General features: G+C 36.1%; 1 protein-coding gene across 5 annotated transcripts in view; it reads right to left on the bottom strand.

Annotated features, from left to right (window-relative positions):
• Nucleotides 1–4663: 4663 nt before the first annotated feature.
• LOC148949696 (uncharacterized) overlaps nucleotides 4664–22969 on the bottom strand; it is a 33740-nt gene continuing 15434 nt past the window's right edge. For 2 of the 5 annotated variants that reach the window (XR_016142155.1, XM_089093672.1), the window contains exons 3-5: nucleotides 19326–19441; nucleotides 10886–11100; nucleotides 4664–7535 (exon numbers count right to left, since the gene is read on the bottom strand). The gene's annotated coding sequence lies outside the window, so the exon portion shown is untranslated. Of the gene's footprint in view, nucleotides 7536–10885; nucleotides 11101–15237; nucleotides 15530–19325; nucleotides 19442–22969 lie in introns of those variants that run through there. The other 3 variants (XM_089093675.1, XM_089093673.1, XM_089093676.1) reach the window with 3 other exon arrangements.

Raw genomic sequence — 22969 nt, 5'->3', positions numbered from 1 at the left:
CTAATAGTCAACTGGGAAATGATGCTTCCCACTACAGGTGTTGGTGTTTTTCTTCTCAGCATATCATTGCCAATAGACCCACGGGACTTGCTGCATGGGTAGACAAATAAAAGTCACTTGTTGATTTTCTTTTTTGAGCATCGTCATTAAAAGGCCATCCCATTTGAGTTATCATTTTCTGAGCAAACCCTTGGGCAACAGATCCTCCAGTAGCATGTTTAGTTTTCCTAAACATAGCAGCTCTCACGCATATAGCAGTAGGGGCCCATCTTAAAGCCTTTATCATCTCTGCTATATCTGTGTCATCTACTGCATCGATTGCTGCCTTAGAGGGGTTTTCTACTATTGCCCATTCTTTATCATGATCGGTTAATCCCACCCCAAAAAGTAAAGATAAAAGTTTACATGAATGAAAAAATCCCTTGTTATTTTGTGTTACATCTTCACTTGCTTCTAAGTTGGCACATATAAAAGCTTTGTAATCTTCAGATGTCCATTCCTCACTAGAAAGATTCTTTACAGGATTAGAGTCATTAGCAAGATCTTCAGCAAACCCATCCTCATCTACTTCCATAACCCAGATTCTTCCTATGTAATAGACAAGTCTTTGTTTTGCAGCATCAAATGCTAACCACTCTTCTACTTCCACATCATCCGGGTCTGCTTGTACCGGGTTTTGGTATCTATGGAGAATGTTACATTTCAAGTCACATTGAGCATCAGTGTCTTCTAAAATTTACTGTAAATTTTCATTTGATAATTGATAGGAAATTTTCTTGTGACACTGTTTTGGAACTTGGATGTATTCTCTAGTGGATAATCCAGAGTCTGCTCCAACTTCCAAACCTACTTCTATGGGACCTGCTTCAAAAAAACTGTTAATCATGTTCAAGCTTGATATTGTGATTTCCATGATGACAGACAAATACACCTTTTATTCTGAAATATGCGACAAAAACCTATGAGCCCTGAGAAACCAGCAACTGCCTCATTGAACTGTCTAGGCAAGAAGAAGAGAATATGGGAGTTCTCGACTTCAGCCCATAGGACCTTTTTTTCGAAGGTGTTTTTGTTGCTGCTAGAAGGTGATTTTATGCCAATCAGGGCCAGTCAAAGCAATACTTAAAGGTTGAATAGAAACTTCAGTGAGCTAAGTTTTCGTTTTTGGATCTGAATGCTTTGAAAGAGAAACAGAGAGTTTACTTTCTTATAGCTCCGAGACAAAAAAAAGAAAAAAAAGAGAAAAGCTTTTTAATTTCATTATATTATATCAAAGACGTATGCTGTCCTACGGCTCTGTGTTAAACATTACTTCCAAAGAGAAACGGAGACATTAATGTCTTTAGCTCCTTGGCGAAAAATTTGATTCCACTAGTTTATATCTATGACGTATACAATAACAGAGAGATCATTGTTCTATAGTTCTGTGACAAAAATGTTCTTTAATTTCATTGGTTTATCTATGACATATCTAGTACTCTAATTTTTGTGACATATTTTCTTAAGTCAGTCACGTTATATCTTACCTATACTGACTCAGGGCTCCTCAGATTTTCTATGAAAAATCAACCCATGTCCGAACAAAGATTGATGTCATTAAAAACAAAAAATTTTTTTTACTAATCGTTTAATTTCTGCCCGAATCATCTTTAGAACTATACCAAAAGTATAGTTCTAAAGTCGTTATCGCCCAAAAGTCGATAATAACTCTCTGTTTCTCTTTCAAAGCATTCAGATCCAAAAACGAAATTTAACGACCAAAAGTCGTTATCGCCACAGCTTAGAAAAATGTTTCTAAGCTGTGGCGATAACGACTTTTGGTGTTTGTAGGGATGAAAAAAATGTGGCCTCTTCTTTCTTGAGCTATCTGGAGATCAGATTCCTTTGGGAGCATTTACCTTGGAGACTTACGAACTAATTATCTATTATTAGGCCAGATTCAGACATATAAAATGAAACAAACACAGATAAAAAGACAATAGATTTATTGAACTTACATACTTAGTTGCACAGCAACGGGTCACTTCAATGACAATAATGGTGACCGAGATGAAAGAGTTAAAACTTCTATCTCAATGGATCTTCTCAAGTCTGACTTACGATTAAAATTAAAAATTAAGGATCTAAAGGAAATTTTAAAGAAAGGATCTATGGATCTTAAGGATCTTTAAGGAAATCAAGTTTCTTGGATGTAGGCATTGTTATATATTCCTCTAAATGAAGGGAGCCCAGTGTTTTATCAATCCTACCGACCGCGCCATGTGTATCATGATATATTTAAAATACAGGATTCTTTCCTTCTAAAGATGATTCGGGCAGAAATTAAACGATTAATAAAAAAAAAATTTTGTTTTTGATGACATCAATCTTTGTTCGGACATGGGTCGATTTTTCATAGAAAATCTGAGGAGGCCTGAGTCAGTATAGGTAAGATATAACGTGACTGACTTAAGAAAATATGTCACAAAAATTAGAGCACTAGATATGTCATAGATAAACCAATGAAATTAAAGAACATTTTTGTCACAGAACTATAGAACAGTGATCTCTCTGTTATTGTATATGTCATAGATATAAACTAATGAAATTAAATTTTTCGTCAAGGAGCTAAGGACATTAATGTCTCTATTTCTCTTTGGAAGTAATGTTTAACACAGAGCTGTAGGATAGCATACGTCATAGATATAATATAATGAAATTAAAAAGTTTTTCTTTTTTTTCTTTTTTTTCGCCTCGGAGCTATAAGAAAGTAAACTCTCTGTTTCTCTTTCAAAGCATTCAGATCCAAAAACGAAAACTTAGCTCACTGAAGTTTCTATTCAACCTTTAAGTATTGCTTTGACTGGCCCTGATTGGCATAAAATCACCTTCTAGCAGCAACAAAAACACCTTCGAAAAAAAGGTCCTATGGGCTGAAGTCGAGAACTCCCATATTCTCTTCTTCTTGCCTAGACAGTTCAATGAGGCAGTTGCTGGTTTCTCAGGGCTCATAGGTTTTTGTCGCATATTTCAGAATAAAAGGTGTATTTGTCTGTCATCATGGAAAGCACAATATCAAGCTTGAACATGATTAAAAATTTCTTTGAAGCAGGTCCCATAGAGGTAGGTTTGGAAGTTGGAGCAGATTCTGGTTTGTCTACTAGAGAATACATCCAAGTTCCAAAGCAGTGTCATAAGGAAATTTCTTATAAATTATCAGATGAAACTTTGCAGTAAATTTTAGAAGACACTGATTCTCTATGTGATCTGAAGTGTAAAATTCTCCATAGATACCAAAACCCGGTACAAGCAGACCCGGATGATGTGGAAGTAGAAGAGTGGTTAGCATTTGATGCTGCAAAACAAAGACTTGTCTATTACATAGGAAGAATCTGGGTTATGGAAGTAGATGAGGATGGGTTTGCTGAAGATCTTGCAAATGACTCTAATCCTGTAAAGAATCTTTCTAGTGAGCAATGGACATCTGAAGATTACAAAGCTTTTATATGTGCCAACTTAGAAGCAAGTGAAGATGTAACACAAAATAACAAGGGATTTTTTCATTCATGTAGACTTTTATCTTTACTTTTTGGGGTGGGATTAACCGATCATGATAAAGAATCGGCAATAGTAGAAAACCCCTCTAAAGCAGCAATCGATGCAGTAGATGACACAGATATAGCAGAGATGATAAAGGCTTTAAGATGGGCCCCTACTGCTATATGCGTGAGAGCTGCTATGTTTAGGAAAACTAAACATGCTACTGGAGGATCTGTTGCCCAAGGGTTTGCTCAGAAAATGATAACTCAAATGGGATGGCCTTTTAATGACGATGCTCAAAAAAGAAAATCAACAAGTGACTTTTATTTGTCTACCCATGCAGCAAGTCCCGTGGGTCTATTGGCAATGATATGCTGAGAAGAAAAACACCAACACCTGTAGTGGAAGGCATCATTTCCCAGTTGACTATTAGAACGATATTTAACGGTCATTTCCCAGTTGACTATTATGGAAAACTTGTCGTGTAAAGACAACTAGACTCGAACTGTTCCATGAAGAAACCATAACGTAAATGCTTAAAAATTTTTGCCAAGACAAAAAGAGTGAAGAACAATATTTTACAACAGAAGCGTGTAGTACACTAAGGACTCGAAGGTGAGGAATAGATGTGAATCTACATGTGTTACTTCCTAATAACTTTGACAATTCAAAAATCCCAATAGTGAAAGTATTTTAAAATTACCAGTGAACGTGGCAAACACAATATTGTGTGTTTTAAATCGTTTTTGTATGTAGTATTAGATATCCAGATAGTTATGTGTAGCGTTGTCAAGCTATTCATTTAATGTAGTGTAGATAGAATGTAGCATGCCACATAGACACAAAAAGGTAAATTCAAAAAAAACTTATGTAAAGGTAGAATAGCCCCAACCTTGTTGTAAATATAAAAGTAATCAGTGTTAGATGTAGAAAAAAAAATCCTTAGTATAGTAGCTAACCTAGAACCATAAATAATCTTAGTCCGGTAGATAAATTTTAGATAGGGATGTAGAATAAAATAATAAAAATAATAGAGAAAATTTTTAGCATTCCTAATGAGCAGTTACTAATGACGGGGCGTTATTAATGGATGGGAAGGGTGATGTGTACCATGATATATTTGAAATACAGGATTCTTTCCTTCTAAAGATGATTCGGGCAGAAATTAAACGTCCCCTAATTGAGTTCAAATACCGCTTCCAAGAGTCTAAATTCTTAATCTACAAAAAGAGAAATTGCATTCTAGCTTCAGTTAAACAACGACGCTAGTCGTTCGAATTTCGCTAAGATAATTAGTAGCAAAAAAATGCTATGCACAATATTTCGAAGGAAGTTTAAATGGCAAAAAAAAACCGTGTGAATGCTTGAATCATCAAAAACATTTAAAAAAATTCATTGGACGAAAGATTTACATCCTTGGTCCTCATGGGCCAATGGCGAGCAGTCCTTACAGCGCAGGGCGAAAGAACTGCGTTTGGTAGTGGGGTAGATGTGCTTTTTAATTTGAATCGTAAGTCAGACTTGAGAAGATCCATTGAGATAGAAGTTTTAACTCTTTCATCTCGGTCACCATTATTGTCATTGAAGTGACCCGTTGTTGTGCAACTAAACATGTAAGTTCAATAAATCTATTGGCTTTTTTATCTGTGTTTGTTTCATTTTATATTTCTGAATCTAGCCTAATAATAGATAATTAGTTCGTAAGTCTCCAAGGTAAATGCTCCCAAAGGAATCTGATCTCCAGATAGCTCAAGAAAGAAGAGGCCACATTTTTTTCATCCCTACAAACACCAAAAGTCGTTATCGCCACAGCTTAGAAAAATGTTTCTAACCCCTGTTTGCCTATAAGAATTCGTATCTCTTAAATCAGATCTGATCGTGCTGTGGAAACAAAGCTCTGAGACGTCAGAATTCCTAGTTCAATAAATCTTAATTCCTCTTAACACATTACATAACACTACATGTTTATCTGTAGCATATTTGCACAAAAGGCTGCCTTTAATCTTCCTTTAATTCATCCTGTAGGTTGGAATTCTTTTCTTGGAGATGGCGCTAAGTATTGCAAATTCACAAATCCATAATTTAAATAAATATGAGACATGTTTTTGAAACACTGAGGAAGGTTGATAAATATAAAAATGAAGCTATTTAGTTATTTGTAGGGCTTTTGTTTATTTCTTTAACTCAGCCTCGTAGATCTTCCAATCGAGTCAAAGGAGGAAATTAAGGATCTAAAGGAAATTTTAAGGAAAGGATCTTAAGGATCTTTAAGGAAATTAAGTTTCTTGGATGTAGGCATTGTTATATATTCCTCTAAATGAAGGGAGCCCAGTGTTTAATTACACACTGCATGTTTATCTGTAGCATATTTGCACAAAAGGCTGCCTTTAATCTTCCTTTAATTCATCATGTAGGTTGGAATTCTTTTCTTGGAGATGGCGGTAAGTATTGCAAATTCACAAATCCATAATTTAAATAAATATGAGACATGTTTTTGAAACACTGAGGAAGGTTGATAAATATAAAAATGAAGCTATTTAGTTATTTGTAGGCCTTTTGTTTATTTCTTTAACTCAGCCACGTAGATCTTCCAATCGAGTCAAAGGAGGAAATTAAGGATCTAAAGAAAATTTTAAGGAAAAGGATCTAAGGATCTTAAGGATCTTTAAGGAAATTAAGTTTCTTGGGTGTAGGCATTGTTATATTTATTTATTTATTAACTGAAAACCCGTCTACAAAAACTTGAAAAGGACGGAGCAAAATATAAGAAAAAAGAAAAGAAAACAATAGTACGAGACAAATATCGACATATATATAGAGGAATATATATATACATATATAATCCTCTAAATGAAGGGAGCCCAGTGTTTAAATACACCTTGCATGTTTATCTGTAGCATATTTGCACAAAAGGCTGCCTTTAATTCATCCTGTAGGTTGGAATTCCTTTCTTGAAGATGGCGCTAAGTGCTGCAAAGTCACCAATCTATAATTTAATTAAATATGAGACATGTTTTTGAAACACTGAGGAAGGTTGATAACTATAAAAATGAAGCTATTTAGTTATTTGTACCACAATTTTTTTTTTTTTAAGAAGCAGTTTTATACTTATTATACAAAATTTATATTACTTAGGTTGTAGGCTACATATTCTTCATATATGCATCAATGAATAGATTATGAACAATTTAAAGATAGCTGGCAATCAGACAGTTAAATAATTTGGTTCGGTCATATGCAGTGTTCCTAAAAGCCAATCTTGAGTTTTGGATTCAATAACTCCCTTTCGACCAAATAGACTTAGGACTTTTGTTTATTTCTTTAACTAAGCGACGTAGATCTTCCAATCGAGTCAAAGGAGAAAATTAATCTTCTAAGATATCGAATCATGATGATGTAGTTAGTTCTAAGATATCGAATCATCGTTTGAGGATGTAACTACCTCCTCAAAAAAATTTCATGGACTGTGTAGGTTGGGCCCCAGACCCTAATCATCAGATAAATATCCTTTTCATAATGAAGCAATTTCCTTTGATTTCTTTTTTCCGCGACAATCCTATAGGGATATTAAATCTAACCCCCCCCCCCAAAAAAAAAATGCTCAAAACTGTAAATGATAAGCAAGATATTTAAACATGAAATTTAGTCACGCAAATCACTGCTAGCAATGTATTTTATAAATCTCCTTTTCCTTCCTCCAAGCACTTTCACACTGCATAACTGGTACTATCATAAAACTTTAAGTTTATCATCGTGTTTTCGATTCCCCAAAACAGTTTTAATTCTTTCTTACTTCTTCCCTAGCTTTGAAAAATATTCCTTCTCTCATTCCTTCTTCTTATTCTCTTTATGTGTTCATATTCTTGAGCAGAAAACTTGAGAAAGGGTAAAGTACAAGTCAATACGTCATAGCGATCATCAGGCATACCAAAATAGGCGTAAACATCAAGATAACGAAGACACTGACAGAACATCTTAACTGTTTCAATTGTGTTCTGCGTCAGAAGTGAACATCCCTACAAAGATAAAATTATTCTGTTTTAATATATTATATCAATTAACTAATTAATTTTATTTTGAAAAATTTATTTTTATTTACATGAATACATCAAAAAAATGTCGCTAAGCAGATTGTAGAGTCAGTTCTTCTTTGTCTTGCGCTTTAAAACTGACTAAGAAAAGCATGCAACTAACTAAGCAAAGCATGTAAAAGCAATAAATTCATGGTTACTGATATTAATGGTTATGGTTACACAATAATTTATGGTTACACTTTAAAACTGAAGTCAAACTAACTAAGCAAAGCATATAAGAGCAATAAATATTTGGTTAAACGTATTCCAACCTCTTTGAAAATAATAACGAGACCAAAAAAAAGTTTATTTTTCCACTTATTCCCAATTAAGCTTCAATTTTATTAAGACCCCCCCCCCCCAAAAAAAAGGCCAAAAAATCCCAATGAATTAAATAGTTGGGACTAGCTTTAAAGCTAAAGAATAGTTACTTTATGCAGTAGTAATTTCCAATAATGTTGTGACAATATTAAAAAAAGTCGGAAAGAATAACCTTGCACCACCTAACCCACTCAAGCTTTTTCTTTGTTGGGGTACTGACCGTTTCGGTGGACCACGATCAAATCATAGCAGTATCTCCGAAATAAAATTAATTTTATTTCTAGTATTTATGAAACCTTATTCTTATTATGAAAGTATTTATTTCGAGTATTTATTACCATCAACAGTAGAACCAACAGCCCATAATCGTCCAGATGACCTTAGAATTGTACAAAAAAAGACACAATATTCTACCAACGTACTTCGGTCAAACCTAACAATACTCTCAGCTTCTATAAACAGAGTTGGCTGGGTGGGGTATCCGTGAATAGGCATAAACAAGCGGGACATTTTACCAGGAAAACAAAATCCCGCCCATCCTGTGCACGGTAGTCCTTTGGTATCACCTATTCCAAGAAATACCACTACCCAAAACTTTGCAATCAAACCCAGGGTGTACAGATACTCAGAATTGAGACTATGCTACGACATAATAAAGGCATCAAAATTTACACAGAATATCAAACAAAACTCACACTGCATTGCCTAGATAATAGACGAAAAAGAACTAAAAGAAATCTGCACAAAATTAACATGAAATGAGACTACTAATTTATGTGCAAAAAGGGGATGGGTTACCCAATAAACAAAAATAATAATTCTAACCGTGCCATAGTCTTTAATTAATCATTCTTAATTACCATCGTTTTTATTATCATCCGTCTCTAAATGAACATTCTTTTCATCATCCAATTCACTTAACTCGGGCGAGACGGGCAATCTACTAAATTTACTTAATGTAGATGAGAGAGTAATCTGCTAAAAGTAGTCGGGTTTCTACTAAATATTTATGTAAGCTTTGTAAGGTGGATGACTCACCCTTGCTAAATATAAGACACAAAAACACTATAATTAGACATAATTATAAAGCAGAGCTAAAGGACAGGGTGAATTTAAAACTTAGCAGAGACGACATTTATCTGATGCTCAAACGGGCGTCTTATGATACATAACATGCCCTGAATAAAATAAAAAAAAGTGACCGGACTTCTCTTGGTTGAAATGAAAGTGATAGCACAACACCCAAACTTCCCTATTTACACCATCCCTAATCTTCCATTTTTTCTTGCTTCTGAACACTTCCTCAGGATTTGAGGATTACCCAGCAACTCTACTTGGTTGAAGTTCCATTACCATACAACGTGTGGTTACAACTTTCGTCAATAGGGATAATGGGATTTTTAACCATTGTAGTATGAATTAAAAATGATGAAATATACGGATAATTATCGTATGACCGTCTGAAACTGGAGGGACAGGCAGAGTCTGCCGTCTGAGGGGGGCATGCAAACAGCTCATAAACAAAAAGGCAAAATCTATTGGGTTCAGTGCTAGTCAGTTATAAGAGACTGTTTGCAAAGAGACTTAAATTTACATTCGAGAGAAACAAAATGGGGCTCCAGTCAATTACTAGACGTGAGGAGGGACTGACTCCACAAGCTTCTTAGCCTTCAACATTTGAAAAACTTCACATCTAGATGAAAATTAATTTTTTAAAGGCAAAACTTAAGTGTGACATTAAAAACAAATTGAAAACATCAAAGGAATAATTTGGGCAAAGGGAAACCGGGTGAAAATCTGAAGAAAGGTAAAACAACTTCTTTTGGGTTCGGGGCCATAAGAGAGCCATACAGGAAAACTATAAACAGGGTTAAAATTCGGTATAGGGTTAAGGTTTTGCCAAAATACTCAATAATTGGTGAATTTGTTTCCAAGGGACCGTAGTTGACAAAGGCTAAGCCTTAGTAAGGTAATCATAACTGACAATAAAAAGCCAGAAATAGCTGCCGATTGGGGAGACTGAAGATTATTTTTTAACTCTCAAAAAGTCACATTGAAACTTTCATGTGACTGCTTCCAACAATAGTTGGAATAGACCTTTAACCCATCATTTAATCAATATACATCTTCTATTCCACCCGACCCGGCGTTGTCCTTCTCATGCCACTCTTCACTTCCTTACATTCTGAGCAAGAATAAATGAATATCTCCAAAAGGGAACTGATTAAATATGTCTCTATTTCAGAATGAACTTTTAAATTGTAGTCTCTTTTTGTAGCTCATTCTTCTCTATAAAATCTTTTTATTTTAGCCATAGAAACAGATAAATCATCACGGAACAAGAGCTGAATTCCCATAAAGTTTTTTTCATACTGAACTCTTGTTTTCGACTCCTCAGGAGACGACAGCTGCTCTAAACTTATTTTCACCATATACTGGCATAATAACTACCTCCTTATTACTGCCTCATCTTAGCAACACAATTTCTGAAGCCTATCATTTTCTGAAAAAAATTGAAAAAAGTCCCGTCTTTCTTCGGAATCTGTTATAAAAAAAAGCTGACAAGCGAACAGTATTGAAACTATTTATATTCAAAATTTGATGGCGAATAATTGGAATTGCGAATCCTTCGCAAATGACTTTAATTAGCTGTGACCATGACTGCTTGTTGCAAATCTGAAAATTTGTAATTGCAATTACTGTTGACTGTGACTGACTTCTTGCAACTGCAACTACATGAAACTTAAAGTATTTTTAAATGCAACTGCGTACTACTTGCAACACCAATTAATTTCTATGGCGAGTACTTATGACACCGACTAGCTAACTACCACTTCTCGCAGATAATACTTGTTAAAGTGATTGTGATCACTTTCGACTCCCAAAAACTTGCAACTCCTACTGCTTGCAACTGCTAAAATAGGGACTGAAACTACTAATGGCTATGACTACTCCTGACTGCGAATACTTGCCATCACAACTAGACTTGATTGCGAAGAAGACCATCTGTGTCTATTTTCATCAGCAACTGCTTGTGACTGAGATTACTGGCAACTGCAAGTGCACTTACATAGCACTGCGAATGCTTGCGACGGCTCCTACTACAACTGAAATTGTGACTGTGGCATATACTGCTGCAACTATGGGTACTGCTACCGCTGCAACCACTGCTACTTGAACTATTGAACTATTAAAAAAAATAAGTAAATCCAGGTTGTCATAGTGGCTTAGGTAAAATATTTCAGCAAAAGAAAAGGATTTTTAGTTAAAATTATAAGGGAAAGTAAAGGAGGATGTAAAAGTAACTCAAACTATATGTATTCATATTGTCAAAAGGGCGTCTGTGCAACATCCAATAAACAGCTAGTTGTATTACTTTGGAACTTTCAAAGCATGTTGATTGGAATGTCTAATCAAAACACAATAAATGTATCCAAGATGGATACACTGGCGAATCTGCGATATTTAATGAACAGCTTAGTTTAAAAGTTGTAGCTTTCAATGCATGATGAGTTGATGCTAAAATTAAATAAAAAAAATTGTGCAAACTGAGGTTGTCAAAAGGGTTGACCTGCCATTTCTCAAGATAATATAAGCGTTGAAAACTTTAAGCTTTTACATTAAAAATTTTATGGCATGTTGAGGTGGATTTGAGTTGAATCAAAAGGCAATATGCGCATTCGGATGGTCAAAAGAAAGTATCTGAAGTATATAAGGATTGCTAAAGTTTTCCGAGGTCTTCGACCTGATATCGCCCCCCCCCCCCCTAATAACTGCAAAAGCTCTAAAGCCAATTGTGCCATTCCCATTTTACTTGAAAATAGTAATAATAATAAAATTTATTGTTACACTCTGTACACGACAAAACGCACTTAAGAGGAGTATAAGAAAACAAGAAACAAAAAGAACACAGACAAAATTACGCACAATTACTGACAACTTTAACTTTAAAACACTCATTCAGCATTCTTCTTCTTCGGCAGAAAGCACTTGGGCTCCATCCTCCGGGTCCTTTTGGCATCGAAGTTGGCTGATGCTCCTCCGTGACAATGATTTGTATTCTTCCAAGAGGGGAAAGAAAAACTACTTTGGCTTTTTTCTAAAGGGCAAACATGGGAACCGTAGGGTCCTACTACTTTCTCTCTGAAATTCAAGAGTAAAAAGAACTCGGCAGGAAGAGGACCCATGGACCCTCGGCTCTTGCGACAGGATCCTCCCCTTCTTCTGCTTGTCAACCCTTTACCTCAGCATTTTAAGCGAAACTTTTATAAGATGTTGACACTTTGGAAGAAGTCAATGATCCTCTTGAAGACCATCTCTCTTCTTGTCGTAAGAGGTTTGCTTCTAGCAACAGCCTGATATTTTCCTATTTGCATGGGTCAAACGCTAAACGATTTCACAACTAGCGATACTAGGAATTTGATAGAAGGCAAGTCAGTGAACGATTGGCAGTTCTGTTGCAGGTTACTTTTTGCCTTTCTATGTCTTTCAAGAATCGCTAGAAGAGTTGCATGGGCGTTCTGCACGCCTTCCCGAAAACTAAATTGGTCATCGCCATGGTCAAATTTCATGCTAATTTCATTCAAGAAGCTTGCCAATCGTTAAACATATACAACAATCGGTCACAGGATTTCGAGTCTTTGTTTTTCTTAAAAAATGCACGTTACTAGAAATTCACCCAGTGCATCAGGAAGATGCTGCTGGTCGCTACAAGACTGGAATAAAATAGCAAGATGTTCGAACAGTTTTACTGTTCCGTATATAAAATGTTCAGATAATGTGTACTCTAAAAAGTGGGCTTTAATTTTTGAAAACATATACTAAAAAAAAAAAAAATTTTTTCTATAATAATCCGGATGATTGAAAAGAACTTATAAAATAAGCTGAATATGAAAAATATTATTTTATAAATTTCAGGAAACTTTCACAGTTAAAGGAAGACATCATTTTTGAAAACCTTTGTCTTTTGCACGCGATTTTCATTAGTGAAAATTAATATCATTAGTGTCTTTGAACATACTAATGCAAATATTTCTGAGAGAGGATTATAGCAGGGTCTTTTTTTTACGAAAGCGATTCAAAACATGGAAAAATCGTATTTTTGGTAAAGAGGAATGTAGGCCCAATATTTTGTTTTGTATATGTAAAAATAACAATAACTTAAGTTATTCAAAATAATATGAGAAACGATTCAATTAAATACTTTACCGTAGGTAGAATAGAAACAGGACTGAGGTAAGATATTACCTTAACTAATCTTATAGAATGCCTCATAGTTTCATAATCCCATAGTCTCATTGAGTGATTAGGAAGAGCAAGCGAGAGAGAGAGAGAGAGAGAGAGAGAGAGAGAGAGAGAGAGAGAGAGAGAGAGAGAGAGAGAGAGAGAGAGAGAGAGAGAGAGAGAGAGAGAGAGAGAGAGAGAGAGAGAGAGAGAGAGAGAGAGAGAGAGAGAGAGAGAGAGAGAGAGAGAGAGAGAGAGAGAGAGAGAGAGAGAGAGAGAGAGAGAGAGAGAGAGAGAGAGAGAGAGAGAGAGAGAGAGAGAGAGAGAGAGAGAGAGAGAGAGAGAGAGAGAGAGAGAGAGAGAGAGAGAGAGAGAGAGAGAGAGAGAGAGAGAGAGAGAGAGAGAGAGAGAGAGAGAGAGAGAGAGAGAGAGAGAGAGAGAGAGAGAGAGAGAGAGAGAGAGAGAGAGAGAGAGAGAGAGAGAGAGAGAGAGAGAGAGAGAGAGAGAGAGAGAGAGAGAGAGAGAGAGAGAGAGAGAGAGAGAGAGAGAGAGAGAGAGAGAGAGAGAGAGAGAGAGAGAGAGAGAGAGAGAGAGAGAGAGAGAGAGAGAGAGAGAGAGAGAGAGAGAGAGAGAGAGAGAGAGAGAGAGAGAGAGAGAGAGAGAGAGAGAGAGAGAGAGAGAGAGAGAGAGAGAGAGAGAGAGAGAGAGAGAGAGTTAGAGAGAGTGTGAGAGAGAGGAGAGAGAGAGAGAGAGAGAGAGAGAGAGAGAGAGAGAGAGAGAGAGAGAGAGAGAGAGAGAGAGAGAGAGAGAGAGAGAGAGAGAGAGAGAGAGAGAGAGAGAGAGAGAGAGAGAGAGAGAGAGAGAGAGAGAGAGAGAGAGAGAGAGAGAGAGAGAGAGAGAGAGAGAGAGAGAGAGAGAGAGAGAGAGAGAGAGAGAGAGAGAGAGAGAGAGAGAGAGAGAGAGAGAGAGAGAGAGAGAGAGAGAGAGAGAGAGAGAGAGAGAGAGAGAGAGAGAGAGAGAGAGAGAGAGAGAGAGAGAGAGAGAGAGAGAGAGAGAGAGAGAGAGAGAGAGAGAGAGAGAGAGAGAGAGAGAGAGAGAGAGAGAGAGAGAGAGAGAGAGAGAGAGAGAGAGAGAGAGAGAGAGAGAGAGAGAGAGAGAGAGAGAGAGAGAGAGAGAGAGAGAGAGAGAGAGAGAGAGAGAGAGAGAGAGAGAGAGAGAGAGAGAGAGAGAGAGAGAGAGAGAGAGAGAGAGAGAGAGAGAGAGAGAGAGAGAGAGAGAGAGAGAGAGAGAGAGAGAGAGAGAGAGAGAGAGAGAGAGAGAGAGAGAGAGAGAGAGAGAGAGAGAGAGAGAGAGAGAGAGAGAGAGAGACTGACTATTGAAATCCAAAACTAGCTCGTTAAACATCCGTCCAGAAGGTTCCTGTTCCACATATCTATGGACAACTTCTCGCTCAATTTTTTTAGTATTTTGTTTATTTTGGGGTCGTTTCAATATTAAAAATTATGGAAATCGGTAGCTTACGTTGCTTTTTTTTTTAATTTGTTAATGATCTTCCCTAAATACAAATCTTTGAAAAATATTATTTTATCACTTTCAGGAAACTTTCACAGTTAAGAAAAGAGTAAGATAGTAGTAGCCGAACTCCAAACTTTTAGTAATTTATTTTTTGTATTATTAGCATTAAATATAGTATTTATTTGTTTAGGTATTTATTCATTTATCTGTATCCCTGTCTTTTATTGATTTCTGATCTCTTTGGGTATCATTTGTTTTGAAAGTCATTCGATAGTCATTTCTTTTTTCTTTGAGAATTTATTTTTTCGGAAAGTATTTGCAAAATTAATTTCAGCTTGTTTTTAATTGACAAAGTCAAATTATTTTTAATTGGATTATTTCTCCAGTTGTTCAAGTTTTCGGATGATAAATTACAATATTAAATTATAATTTAAATTTTCAGTTTCTGTATTAAATAATTTTTTTGTTCAATTTGGAATCAAGGTTTAAACGGCTTTTGAACTAAACTTTTGATTCTACAATAATTTTAAAATAATATACTCAATACAGTCTCCCTGGATTAAAAGATGTTATACATGAACTAAAATAGAATAGGACAATGAATATATGTCAAAAACGTCAATCATTCGTCCTTAATTCTCATTCCACTCTATTATTTCTTTCACTTTGACGTGACCTTTTACTAGTCGCTGTGTGGAAAAATACACTATTCTGATAACCTCGACATACTTCTAACCGAATTCAATATTCCCCTTGACATTTCCTGAGAGTTCGAACTCAATGTCCTGGCCGTTGTTTAGTTATTTCAGATGCACCATTTCGTAACCTGAGTGCAAATATTGTTTCTGGATTTCTTTCAACATTCTCCTCAATATAACCTGAAAGTTTCAACAAAATGACATTAGTAACTCCTGAGATATTATATTCTTTGAAAACTGGTGTGCATACAGTGTCTTTTGATTAAGTTCCACATCCCCCCGAATATTCTCAGGACTTTATACCCTCAATCGCACCCTAGCTGTATACTCTCAATTGTCCTAAGATACTGCACGCACTATTTTAACAAATCGGATGCAGATGGTATCTTTTTATTCAGTTCAACGTCCATGGAAAGTTTTAATAAAATACAATGAGCCAATCTTGACATACCGCTGATACGATCTTTTGACAAGCTGGATGCCTAGTTGTATCTTGAACAAGTTAAACAATTTGGGAATATTTTCTTAAAGTTTCAGCTAATATTTAATGCTCTTAACTGTTCCTGAAATATTACAGAAATGCCACTTTGACAAGCAAGATAGACATAGTACCTTTTAATTTAACTGAGCATCCCGATTGATATTTTCTTAATTCAAACCAATTATCATACCCGTTTCTAACATAATGAAGGAACATCCATTACCAACTGGAATAAACATAGCGTCTTATGTTTAGCATCCCGCTCAACATTCTCAGCGTGTTCTCGTAACTGTCTCTAAAACATAGAAGATATTCGACAATTTCTTTACATTTTTGCCAGCCTTTTTGACAATCTGGATACATACAGGGTCTTTTGAATCCGTTGGACATCCTCTTTAACATTCCCAGAGAGTTTAAACTTGACACCTGCAGCCGTTCCTTAGATCAATGCAGACACATCCATATATATCGTTTGGACAATTTGGATGCTCGTAGCGCCTTTCAATTTCGTGCGACATCCCCCATCCCCCATCTATCTATTCCAAGATTTTTCTTTTTAAATGAATAGCCTTAGCTGTTCATGAGATATTGCAGATAAGTCCTTTGACAACCGTAATGCGCTATATCATTTTGAAAACCCGTATACCCGTAAATTCTTTGGATTTAGATCAATAATTCCGGTTACAGTAGAAAGAGTGGTAGTATTCACAGTTCAACTACAACTGAAATGGTAGCAATAGTAATGGCAGTCACAAGCAGTAGCAGTTGCAGTCGAAAGTTGCTGCACTTGCATGTAGTTGCAGTTGCAAGCAGGTTTATTAGCAGTTAGAAGTTGTCACATTCGTAGTTCTGAGTGCAGTTAGCCACAGTCACGGTCAAAAGTAGTCTTGATCAAATTTGCAAATAGTCACAAGTAGTCTTGGTCACATTCACAACTAGTAACAGTCGCATTAGTGGTCCCACAGATTTCAAGTTAATGCCTCAAGCTGTTCCAAAGATATTACAGATACATCCTTGTGATAACCTAGTGTATAATGTATTATTTAATTTACTAGGATGCACACCCAACTCCTTCGACAAAAAGCATGCAGGAAGCGTTTTGGTTTTATTCAGTATTCTCCTCAACATTTCCTTAAGGTAATTTCATGTAGAAGCAGTAGCAGTTGCGAGCAATTGTAGTCAGTCACAAGTGGTTGCAGTCCCTTGTAGTCGTAGCTGCATTCGTAGTAGTTGTGGTAAAATTAGGGGCCCTACTACTATCCCTACTACTACTAGCACTACTATCCAAGGTCTAACAAAACAACTGAAATACTTTAACCATCAGCCCAACTTTGCTAGCCGAAACCGAACAATACCCACTAACTATCACTGTCGTGTGTTTAAACGGGCAAAGGACCTTAATAACAGATTCCAAAATAACAGACTAATAGCTGTGAAGTAGAGCAATGTTCGAGCTCTCTGATTTAAGCGTCACAAAAGTCTCGTTGAAGAAGTCATGTAAATGGCTCTTTCAGGCACAGTAGAGTTCCTCTCTATTGGGCTGAGACCTTGCCTCCTGCCGATTCAGTCCAAATTGCTTAAACTAGGAAGTGGCTCAAACTAAGTTTCACGAAAGAATAAAAGGGATCAAGTAATATAACATCGTCTCCAATACCTAACTGCTGTCACTTACCAACCAGACTCCTAACTCACGTCAGCCTGCTTCATGAACTCTTCGGTGGTTCAGCCACCTAGCCCGCATGCCAGCAGAAACGCCAAACAGAATTGTCTGTAGTTTCGATCCCTCGACGCCCGGCTGGAAGCGTCCGTATGGAAGGCTTCGTTTTAGATGGAAGGACAGTCTTGCTCACTTCCTGTCATTGATCGGTAGCACCCCAGACAAAGCGATCATGCTAGCCCAGGACCGTCTGGACTGGAGGCGACGAGTGGCTTCTCTCTCTACACTGGACCACCCGCAGGAGCACAAAGTCAAGTAAGTGAAGTCAAAATAAGCCTGCTGTTGCATCAAATATTCATATCCAATGTGATGGATGAACCAAGATTATATGTTATTGCAGATAGCTTAAAAACGGTAGTGGCATTTGGAAGACACTTTCATGTTTCTAATCAGCTTACGCATTTTTAATAGTGCTTCTCCCAGCGTCCATACTTCAATGGAAACTCCTCTGTCTGGGTATTGAGTTCTCGCTTTTGGTGTCAATGTCTGGATTATCTGACTTTGAGTTACTATTATCATCATTACTGCAGTCAGTGTATCCAACTTCATGAATGTTATTGTCTACTACAATTAGATCAGAAAAGTCATTATGTTCAGCAGTATAATTATCTATTTTCTTTAAAGGAGCGACTATGCATGTGTTTATATTAATTAAAGAAAAAAAAACTTTCCGAAAAATAGTTCTTTTCGAAGAAAAGTAAAAGCCATATTAAAATTAAGATCAGAAACAAATACCTACAATAATTCAAACTCAAAACGACGGGAAATTACTATTAAAGAATAAATAAAAACCCAAACGAACAGAACTTAAAAGAAACAATAGTGGCAAACAAACATAAAACAAGTACTAATATAAATAAAATATAAATCTTGAAAGGAGTAAATTTAGAATTTAACATGCAAATCAAATTTTTTTGGAGAGGGGGGAGGAACATAGAGGGCCAGGAGTCGGCTCCCATAAATTTTGTATAACATTGTTAATATTTTTTGTCGGGGTAGGGAGGGGGGCTGGGCCATAAAGGGCCCCAGAGATCAGCTCCCATAAGTTTTTGAATAAAATATCGCTAATAATCTTTTGGGGACCCTGGCCGGGAGGGGGGCAGGGGTCAGGTCCCATAAGTTTTGAAATAAAATACCTAATAATTTTTTTTAAAGGCAGGGGGGGGACGAGATATGTTTCAATAAGTTTACGAATTAAATATATATTTTTTTTTAAGATGAGGATGAAGATCTGGTCCATTTTTTTCGGAAGTATCCGGTATTTTTTCCCTTCATTTAAACGAATTTAAAATATTTCCGTGAATCTGGTTCGAAAAGAGACAAAATTTGATTCAGAATTTTCAAATTGCAATCATAATGATTTTCAAAGTTTTATACTTTATAACTTAAGACTATTCTATGAATAATTTCTGAATTATCATGAGTCAAACGAGAAACAAAATGAGCAAACAAGTAAAGATGGAGAACTTTTAGGTTGATATGGAGGCATGCAATGATCCCAGCTTTGAACCCTTCTCAAAACTTGAATTCATGCAAATTACACAGTCAGAAATTCTTTACAGGAGAGGATGAATTTCACCACAATGTGACTCGTCCTACTTTTTCAAAATACATAAAAATTTCTTTTTAAATTGTGTTTATTATGTTGTAAAATTTGCCTCATTTTTACAATCAAAAAGGTAGAAATTCCTTGAAAGCCGCAATTATTAGAAAACAAACTTTATTTCGAAATAAATACTTAACTTGTTCCTGTCCTGTATTTCCATAAATTCACTCACCCAACTCCAATGCCTTCCTCCAGAAGAAAGCTTCTTCAAGTGAAGGAACTTAATTCCAAATCTCAGAGATGATTAAGACAACTTACTGCCGTTATCAAGGTTCAATTCTCTCAGCCCTGAAATGTATATAAAATGAAAACACAAAAAAAGACATACATGACTGATCAAGAATTATTCCAAACAGTTTAAATTTTATGCAGATATATCTCACAGAACAAAAAAGAAACAGAAAAAACTTGGTACTTAAAAAAACAAAATCAATTAAATTGACTTAAAATCTTACCCATTTTTTAGATTAATTTAAAAAAAAAACATTCCACAAAAGAAACTACAATAAATAACCAAGTCAAACTCAAAACCAGCGAAAACTAACATGAGTAGTACTGACAGCCCCCAAGCCTTCTCAAGACCAGAACATAATTTGTAATTTACTGAAAACAAAATACATTTGAAATGTTTTCACTTTTTTGACTTTAATAAATACAAAATTCCTGAATAACATATACCATATGTAATCAATGAACGAATCGCCAAACTTACACTCCTTAACCTGAGGACTGTGTGTAGGTTGCCATAATTATTGGACCTTTCAACAATGGTGGACAAAAAAATTCTCTTATTTGATTGTATGTATTTTGGGGAATGATAGCTTGTGGGGAGGGGCTGGTTGCTCCCACATACTTTTGACTCTTTAAAAGGGCACTAAATTTTCTGACTTCCAATCAAATGAGCCCAATTCAATCCGAGGTTTATGCGACCATTTATTCCATACAAATCTAATATGCCCGGGGAATAACTCACAATCCTTGCCCCTGAGCTCTGTAGGGTTGAGTGCGCCCTGAAGACATTGTTATATGCTCTTTGAATTACTGTAAACAAAATTACTATTTCACAATTTTGATCGGATACGTTTTGGGAAAATAGGGTGTCGGGGAGGGATGGGGCTAGTTGCCCTCCATCACTTTTCATTCTTAAAAGGGAAAAAAACTTTAGATTTCTAATCAAATGAGACTCTTCTAAAGTCCCCCCTTCCATAAGAAACTTATATAATAATAATAATTTATTTATTACCCACTATAAAAAAGAAGTGGAGTCATCAAGAACAAAAAAAAAGCAAACTCCCACACTTAACAAATATTTACATAAAACGACGTAAATTATGGTGCGCAGTAAGACCTGCAGATAACGACAGCTTTCTCGCAAGCACAGTCACTTTTTCCCGTAAATCAGGGAGGCCGAATCGCGATATAAGATGCCGATTCCGGAACCACGGAGGGAGGCACTAAAGATACCGAGAAAATTCAAAATAATAAGTCCGGGTAGATTTCAGATCTTTAGGCTTCAGAATTGGAAGAAAACCAGATAAAAAAAAGAATAGAATGATGGCAAAATGAAGAATATAATTTTCCAAGGCTTTTCTATTGTACCTCCCTCTATTTGCAACAATTTTTGAATATCCTATCTGATTTTTTATTATTTTTTTTCATTAGAAACTGTCAGATCCCGAAGTGTTTTGAGATTATTAGTAATGTGAAGGCCAAGCCACCGAAAAGAAGAGACACGGGGAATAGAGAAAAAACCACAGTTAAGAGGGAGACTCGCACTTGAATTAAATGAAGTACATTCGCACTTATCAGCGTTCAACATAAGCCCAATCCATCTGAACTGGTCTGAGATCCAGCTGACACAATGTGAGAGCCCAGCCCTAGAACGACTGAGAAGGAGACCATCGTCCGCATAAGCGAGATAGGAGACATCAATTCCATCAGAAATGAAAGTCGAAGGCAAAGATGAAAGGATACGAGCAATACATAACTTAAAAATAGTTGGAGAAAGCACGCCACCTTGACGGACCCCACGCCGAAGAAACACCTTTGAATCAGAAACTACTCCATTATATTTTACATGAATAAAAGAGTTAGAATACCAGTACCGTAACAAAACAACGATAGAAAGGTGAATGTTATTGGAAAAAATTGAATAGAGTGCATGTGAGTGGACTATACTATCGAAAGATCAAGACCACAGATATGAAGAGGAGATTTATTATTAACAGACTGCAACAGGAGGGAAGCTAGAACACGATGGGTGTGCTGACATCCCAGCCTTTTTTGAAAGCCAAATTGGTTTTCACCAAAATTAACATATTCTGAAATGAAAGCGAGAAGAATATATTCAAAAATTTTGCTAAGATTGCACGAAACAGTAATTAATTGATAAAAACTACACTCGGACGAAGTTTTCCACGCTTCAAAACCGAGGTGACTGTGCCACAGAGAAAACTGTCGGGAACCATAGAAGTAGCTAAACACATTTGAAACAGTAGCTGAAGGTAATCTAACAAAGTTGGGCAAACTACTTTTGGATGATAATATGAAATTCCGTCTTGATCAACAGAGCTAGATTGCATGTTCTCAATAGCTTGACCAATATCAACAGTAGAAACTGGTAATACATTACTCTGAGAAATACGATTAGGCAAATACGACTCAAAAAGACTACTAAAAAGCTTTTCAACTTCCCGGTTCACCTTGCCTAAAATGTCATTGTAATACGACACTCAAGTATGAACTGCTATAGGACTTTCAGAAAACTGACTACTAAGCGTATCCGAATTCGGAACATGAGACCACTTCTTTCTCAACGCAGGAAAATCAAACGAGATACCCTAGACTGCCGCAAACGCTTTTTATATGCACGCTTGGTACTTTGCTTCAGATCGAAGAGAACTCCTTGATTTGCCCGACCGCAAGACACCCATATTCGTAGCCAAAACTTAGCTTTATTCTTTACAACTTTTAATTCTGGGTCAAAAACCCATTCTGGTTTTCTAGTTTTAACTTTAATATTTTCTAGAGGAACAGCAGTCACCTCTGCTTGTTTGAAGCACCAAATTATTTTATCATAATATTTATTTAGAGACTGCTTATCATTTGAAAAACGGTCAGTAACTTGAAGCAAATGGTAAGGAACTTTTATAGAGCCTAATAACGCGGACAACGTAGTAATATAAAGTGCAAAATTAGCTCTACTCCAGTTATTCCTGTAAAACCACTTAAAACTTTGTGTAAATGGTCAAGTAGAACGGAAAGCGACTATTGAAGCAGAGAACGAAATCTGGAGATGGTCAGTATCACGATCGTCTACATGAACAAGAACAGTCGAAACATTAATATTTGGCGAGGTAACTACATGGTCAATATTAGACGAACTTCTAGATTGATGAATATATGAATAATCAACACTTTTCTCGATTATTTTATAAGCGGAAAAAGCATCAAGGACTAAAATGGATTGAATTGACTGAATTGTAATATCTGTATTGAAGTCACCAACCACTATGAAATCACAACCAGTTGATACAACAGATGCAAGAATAGCCTTAAGATTTGCCATGGCTTTCATATACGCGTTTAAAGTAGAACCAGTTTTTTTGTTACATGGGAGAAACATATTTATCAGCAGAGTATTACCAAACTGAACCACAAGGATGTATTTATCACTGTGAAAACACACTGTAGAGAGCAAACTCAGGTTATTCTTAACAATGCACGCGATGCCTCCACAAGGTCTACCAAAAGTGACCTCAGCATTAGTTGTAAGAACGGAATGATTACGACTTCTTTTTAACACGTTAATACCAG

The sequence above is a fragment of the Artemia sp. Qi Xiang Cuo genome, chromosome 8, assembly GCF_049724085.1.
Source record: "Artemia sp. Qi Xiang Cuo chromosome 8, ASM4972408v1, whole genome shotgun sequence".
In the NCBI taxonomy this organism is placed as follows: domain Eukaryota; kingdom Metazoa; phylum Arthropoda; class Branchiopoda; order Anostraca; family Artemiidae; genus Artemia; species Artemia sp. Qi Xiang Cuo.
The sequence above is the reverse complement of the archived record's forward strand: the minus strand, read 5'-3'. Positions and strand labels throughout refer to the sequence as shown.